We start from the raw sequence: 7,512 nt of genomic DNA on the forward strand, positions 1-7,512 counted from the left end.
GTGTCCTTTGCTGGATAAGCATCCTCATATCTTCACCACCACATAGGATCATACCCTAAGACCCTGTCCTGGGTCCTTTTTTCTTTTCTTTCTCTATTTTCTTTCTTGATGGTTTAATTAACTCCTATGGGCTCAGCAGTCACCTTTACTCAGAACACTGTCAGATTTATATATCCAGTCTCAGGTTCTTTCCTGAACTCAAGCCCCAGTGCTTCTGATTCCCTATTGAATACCTCCAATTAGGGCATCTCAGATTCAACAATCAAAGAGAATTCATTATCTTTCCCTCTAAACCTTTCCCTCTTCTTAATTTTCCTGGTTCTGTTTAGAACATCACCATCCTTGCAAGAAGTAAAAAAGAAAATGTGTTATATCTAACCACTCTCCCCCCATGGTCCATCCTCTCCTCCATCACTCACATCCCCCCCTTCTCCCTGTCCCCCTTCTTTCCTTCTTACTCCAGATATCTATACACCCTTGAGTATATATGCTGTTTCCTCTCCTAGCCACCTCTGATGAGAGCAAAGATTCCCTCATCCCCCCTTGCCTTCCCCCTTCCATATCATTGCAATAACTCATTGTAATAAAGAAAAATCTTATTATATGAAATATTTTAGCCTATTCCTTCTCTCCTTTTTCTTTCTCCCATTACATTTCCCTTTTTTCTATTGACTCCATTTTTACACCACAATATATCTTCAAATTCAGCTTTCTCCTGTGCTTCATCTATAAAAGCTCCTTCTACCTGCTCTATTAAATGAGAAGGTTCATATGAGTATTATCAGTATCATTTTTCTATACAGGAATACATGTAGTTCATCATCATTAAGTCTCTCATATTTTCCTCTTCTCCTCCACTCTCTATGCTTCACTTGAGTCCTGTATTTGAAGATTCAACCTTCTGTTCAGCTCTGGCCATTCCAACAGGAACATTCAAAATTCCCCTGGTTCATTGAAAGTCCATCTTTTTCCCTGGAAGAGGACATTCAGTTTTGCTGGGTAGTTAATTCTCTGTTGCATTCTGAGCTCTTTTGTCTTCCAGAATATTATATTCCAAGCCCTACAAGCTTTTAATGTAGTTGCTGCTAAGTCCTGTGTGATCCTGACTGCAACTCCACGATATTTGAATTGTGTCCTTCTGGCTGCTAGTAATATTTTCTTTTTTTTTTTTTTTGCTAGTAACATTTTCTCTTTGACTTGGGAGTTCTGGAACTTGGCTATAATATTCTTGGGGGTTGGTTTTTTTTTGGATCTCTTTCTTGGGGAGATCGGTAGATTCTCTCCATTTCTATTTTGCCCTCTGCTTCTAGGATATCAGGGCAATTTTCCTGTAGTAATTCTTTGAAAATGATGTCAAGGCTCTTTTCCTGGCCATGACTTTCAGTTATTCCAATAATTTTTAAATTATCTTTCCTAAATCTGTTCTCCATATTAGTTGTTTTTTCGATAAGATGTTTCACATTTTCTTCTAATTTTTCACTCTTTTGGTTTTGAAGTATTGTGTCCTGATTTCTGGTAAAATCTGCAACCTCCCTCAGTTCTGTTCTTTGTCTGAAGGATTTGTTTTCTTCAGAGAGCTTTCTTATCTCTTTTTCCATCTGACCAATTCTGCTTTTTAAAGCATTCTTCTCCTCAAAAACTTTTTGAACTGTCAGGGGCTGGAATTGGATGGCCTGTCCAGGACCATGGGGCTGGGTGGATGCTGGGCCTAAGGGGTGGTATATGGGCTCGGGGTCTCTTGGCCCCAGGGCCGGAGATCTGTCTGCTGCACCATTCAGCTACCCTACAGCAAAGACAGAGTGAAAGGAGGGAGAAACATATAGGACACAATAGTAGAGAAGTATGAATGGAGGGAGTTGCGATCAGCAATGGCAACAGTGGAAAAATATGGAAGTAACTTTTGTGATGGATTTATCCTGAAGAATGTGATCCACCTGCGACAGAACTGGTGGTGTTGGAACACAGACTGAAGCACATTTATTATTATTATTATTATTTTTGGGGAGGGTTGCAGGACAAATGGGTCTGGGTGGCCTGCCTGGGGCCGCACAACTGGGTGATTGTTGGGTGTCTGAGGCCAGATTTGGACCTGGGTGCTCCTGGCTCCAGGGTCGATGTTCCATCTACTGCGCCACCTGGCCATATCTACAATTATTATTATTATTTTTTTATTTTAATTTTAATTTTTTCTCTCCCCTTTATTTTATCACTCATGAGGGTCTATATTTTTGGGGGGAGGGGGTATTATATTTACTCTTTAACAAGAATATTTTAGTAATGTATAAAAAAACATTATTTGTACAAAATAAGAATAAATAAATAAATAAATAGATACAAAACAAAGTACTATGTTAAAAAAAAAGAACATCACCATCCTTCTAGTTACTCAGATTTACAACCCAAAACTCAGCCTAAATCTTCTTTCCTTCACCTATGTCCACTAATAGTTAAGTTTTATCAATGCTATCTTTCCAACTATCCCCTTCTCTCCATTCACATGGCTACCCCTCTCCAATTAAGATCCTCAGCTCCTTTCTCCTGGACCATTGCAATAGTCACTTAAATGGTCTCCCTGCCTCAAGTCATCCTTCTGTCCTTCCTCCATACAGTCAGATTGATAATCCTTAAGAATAGATCTGACCCTATTAATCAGTACAACTCAAGGCTCCTCATTTCACTAGATAAAATTAACATCCTTCTGTTTGTCTTTTAAAGTCCTTAAGAGTGTGATTCCAGGTTATAGTTGCATGTATACTTTCCTATTTATACCCTATGTGTTCCTGCTCTTTCCTGGATAGGACAATCCATTTCCCATTTCTGTATCTTTGCATAATTTGTTCCCAATGCTATAGCCTTCTTATCTGTACCTTATAGAATTCCTAGCTTTCTAAAAGGTCAGCTCAAGGGTCATTTCTTCCAGGGAACCTATCTCTGCCCTACAGTTGGAGGGCTCTTTTCCTGGTAATTACTCTCTATACATTTTGTTTTTATTTTTTTATATACATGTTGTTTCTCTCCCATAGAATTTGAACTTCTTGATGTCAGCAATTATTTAGGGTTTGTTTTTGTTGGGGAGAGGAGCTGGAACATAGTAAGCACTTAATAAATGTTTGTTGAATGAATGAACTGGTATGGCATGATCCTTTCTTATTCTTTATCATTCTGGTTGTATTCTTCTGAGTACTCTTTAGTTTATCAATGTCCATTTTTAAATATGGGAATGAGGACCAAATATAATATTTTAACTGTGGTCTGTCCAGTGCAGAGCAGACTGGAATTATCACCTAAGAACTATGCCTCAGTGAAACCCAAAATTAACTTTTGGGGCTATAATATTATATGGATTTATATGCATTCATCATTCGTCTTCTACCCTCTGCCCATCAAACATCATCCAGCAAGCATTTATTTACTATCCATCTACCCACCAGTCAATCATACAACACATCACCCATCCTCCATTCCCCCCCATCCCACTATTTCTTCATACATTCCTTTACAAGTGATCTAAATATCAATTCTCCTTTCTCCCCTCCCCCAATAATCTGATATATCCTGTGCCTTTCTGTGAAAGAGTGAGTGGTTTCTGTACCTGGTAGGAACTGGGGTAAGAGCAAGAGACACAGGCCTGAGGAGAGCATCCAGGGGATGAGAAAGGAGACTCCACAAGATCCCATTATAAAGGCAGCAACCAGCTAGAGAGATGAAGAGGCTGTGTTAGGTTGGAGTAGAGCTGTGTTTCCTCATATGAAGGCTGAGTATAGCAGAAGAGAGAGACCAAACACCTGTGGAGTCCAGGCTGTCTTCAATATTTACCTGCAATCCCTTCCTGTCCTGTGTTGCCTGGCCTAGCCATCACTCAGAACCAGTTTCAGAGTTGGAAGAGATCTCAAAGATCATCTAGATCAATTAATAAATAAATGATCAGAAATCTCCATGCACCATCTTTGATCAGTGGTCAGCCAATCTCAACTTGAAGACTTTCAATGATGGGAAAATCCATATCCGAGGCAGCTCATACTGGGTTGTCATGGCCCTTTGTGTTAGAAAATTTTTCCTCTTAATTAAGATTAAAATGTCTCCTGTGAATTGATCAACCATGATAGATGCAGCTCCTTTCAGCAGTTCAGAGATCTAGGACAACCTTGAGAGATCTGGTGGGGACAATGCCTTCCACATCCAGATGAAAACAACAATAAAACACCACAGATTCTGAATGGATAATATGTTCACTTTTTAAAAACTTCTCTTATGTTTTTCCTTCCAATCCCATGATCTTCTTTCTTTTTCCTTAGTCCTAATTGCTCAAACACAAAATGACTAATATGTAAATATGCTAAAACATAGAAGTACATGTGCAATTTTTATCTGATTATTCACCACCGAGAGGAGGGGGGGGTGGTAAAGGAGGGTAGTAAAAAAATATGTAACATAAATACAAGTGGACGAATATTGAAAAATTTCCATAACATGTAATTGGAAAAATTAAATAAAACATAAAAAACCCTTCCAAATCTGATTAAAACTTTATAAAAATTATCTCTTAAGTATCTTTCTCTTAATTCTAATTCCTCATGCCAAAAATTACTAATTTGTAAACATGTTTATCAAAATATGTATGTAAAATGTTAACCTGACTGTTCCCGCCTGAGGGGAGGGGGGTGGGCAGCAGAAAGGGTGGAAGGAAATTTTGTAACTTGGAAATATGCATGTACATATGGATGAAAATAAATTAAAAAATTTAAAAAAGATTAATATGTCTCTTTGCAACTTTCTTCTCCTTTTCTGCTCTTTGAATCTGAAAAGGACAAAATGAATCCCTTTTCCACATGACAGTCTTTGAAATACTTAAAGAAAGTCCCAATGATTCCCCCAAACAAGCAAAACATCCCAGTTCCTTCAGATGCAGGATTCCTAGTTTTCTCATCATTCCATTCCACCCTTCTGTCTGTCACTCCCCTTCCTAAAATGTGTCACTTAAAACAACATATTCCAGATATGGTCTTTCTGTGCCTTTACTGATACAGCCCAAGAAAGCCATTAATTTTTGTGACTTCCATGCCACATTATGGATTTATATTGGTCTTGTAGTCTACTTTGTAGAACTTTTTCATGTGAACTATGGCCTAACTTAACATCGTATTTGGCTCACAGGAAATGTTTAATAAATGCTTTTTGATGACTATGCCTTCCCCATTCTGCACTGGTATGATTTTTCTTAACTCAAGTTTAATATTTTACATTTATTCCTGTTATTTTTCACACTACTTGATTTAGCCCAAACCCCTAGTCTATCAGGGTCTTTTCCCTCCTGATTGTCATCCAACATGTTAATTCCCACTTTTGTGATATCTTCAAGGCTACTATGCTTTTGTCATGTCTCCTGTCTTTCTTTCCCATCAACTTCCCCATCTGTCCTTTACCCAGTGATTCAACCTCCACATCTCTCCTCCTTCCCTCCTCCCTTCCTTTCTCCTTTTCTCTCTCTCTCTCTCTCTCTCTCTCTCTCTCTCTCTCTCTCTCACACACACACACACACACACACACACACACACAAACCTGAGGCATCAGCAGATGAGAGGAGACAGGCTCTGATGGATAGGACGACCCCCACACTTCTCCTTAGCAACCTAGGCAGGCCCTGTGGCTTGGAGACATTTGAGACCTAACCCTCCCCCCACTTAAACATCCTTCCTTCCCTTCCTCCATGGAAACAAAACAGATGAAACCTCAGCCCAAGGTTGGCTCAATTATTCATTGAATGTGTAAGAAAAACTAGCTTAGAGAGAGACCTAGAGACCAGTGACCAAATGCACAAATCAACCCTTCCCTATACTTCCTCACCGATGTCTAGGATTTGAGGATGATTCAGTCTCCCATTTCTACTTCGATGCCCCCAAGACCCAGGAATGACCTGTCATCACCAGACTTTATCTCTGATGCACAGCACCCAATGCTAATGTTCATTGACTATGATTGGAATCTTTCCAGGGTCCTGGAGCAAGTTCCCATGAGTTCGGAAGAGCTCATTTTTCAGTGACAGTATTTAAACTTCAGGAATTAGCAAATGCTACAAATTAGGACTTAGCCTATTGTTTTGTTGATTGTCTAGACTTCAGAAAGTGATGGAGAGTGTTCCGCGTCAGCCCTCGAAGTCGGTCGTCTTCTGCAGCTGGTCCTTGTGAGCGCTGGGCCGAGGGACCCCGCGGCCTGGACACAGCAGGAGCCCGGTGGAGAGCGCGGCGTCGTCCTTTGGTGAACGTCCCTGAATCTGCAGAACTTTGTGCAAAAAGTGCGGCAAGCCTCAGAAAGGGACGCAGTTCGAGAAAAGGCAGGATTCCCTGAAGGAACTGGGGAAAAGACGAAACCATCGGAAGCAGAGCGGTTGTGGTGGGCAGACAAAAGAAAGTTTTCAGAAAAAGGAAAAAAAAACCCCAAAAAGATTGTACTGAGGCTTGACTGTGTGGAACCCAGCTGCAGGTCTAAGAGGAAGCTTGCCATGAAGAGGTTTAAGCATTTTGAACTGGGAGGAGTTAAGAAGAGAAAGGGCCAAGTGATCCAGTTCTGAATTTCATTGTTTTCGTCTTGATAGGGAAAAAACCCATCTCATTCCATTCCTTGGTTTTTGTGTTTTTTTGTCTTGGAAAGGAAAAGACTTGAGGAAAAAAACAAGTCTGATACTATGTGAAGCTGTTCCCACATAGAAATAGTTTTTGAAGATGTGACCGAATGTTGTAATTTAATCATCTACTTAAATGAGATTTATGTTATAGAGAGAAAATCCAGCTGATCATTGGGGGAGGAGCCTGGAGAACTTGGTTGTTAGGACTATGGCTAACATAGTTGCTGACAGCCTGGATTCCTAGGCAGCTTGAAAGTTCGATAAATTAGGAATATAAATCAATTAAAAAATCACTAATAAAAATACAGGAAAATTTTATTCCTATTATAGACTTTCAGCAAATTAAAAGTACTTAATTCATCACTTTTAGGGGCTGCCCTGTTTGAAAAATATTAATGATTGAACTGCCTGGTCATTTATTAGTCAAACTCATTCATACCCTGTTTTCAAAGTATTAATGAAGTGACTTCCCATTTCTAGGTTGAATTCTCTGTGAACTAATCAATAGTGATTGAAATCCCTGTGAATTGAAAATTGATAAAAATTATGTTTAGGGAGAGGTAGGAATGACAGCTGGGCAAGATGTTGAACAGTAGAGAATGTTTTTCATTTTACATCGTTTGTTTGTGTTTCATAAATCCATATTAGCCTTTAAGCCCTCTTATGGGCTGAATGTTTGTCTTTGTCATTCTGTGTATCTTGGTACAGTGCTCAGCACTGTACCTTTCACAACTAAAGGTGCTTAATAAATGTTGAGTCTTCCTAAAAAAAAAAAGAAAGTGATGGAGAAAACTCTTAATAATGCACATTAAACTTAAAAGCAAGTCAGACTTATTCTTCCAGAGTCAAGTTGTTAAAGCATTTATCAATATACCTCTGGTTCTACCCTT

General features: G+C 39.3%; 1 pseudogene; it reads left to right on the top strand.

The window, feature by feature from the left end:
• The first annotated feature begins 5,890 nt into the window (after positions 1–5,890).
• LOC141507422 (large ribosomal subunit protein eL42-like) lies at positions 5,891–6,614 on the top strand (annotated as a pseudogene).
• The last annotated feature ends 898 nt before the right edge of the window (positions 6,615–7,512 follow it).

Source organism: Macrotis lagotis, chromosome 1 (assembly GCF_037893015.1).
Source record: "Macrotis lagotis isolate mMagLag1 chromosome 1, bilby.v1.9.chrom.fasta, whole genome shotgun sequence".
In the NCBI taxonomy this organism is placed as follows: Eukaryota; Metazoa; Chordata; class Mammalia; order Peramelemorphia; family Peramelidae; genus Macrotis; species Macrotis lagotis.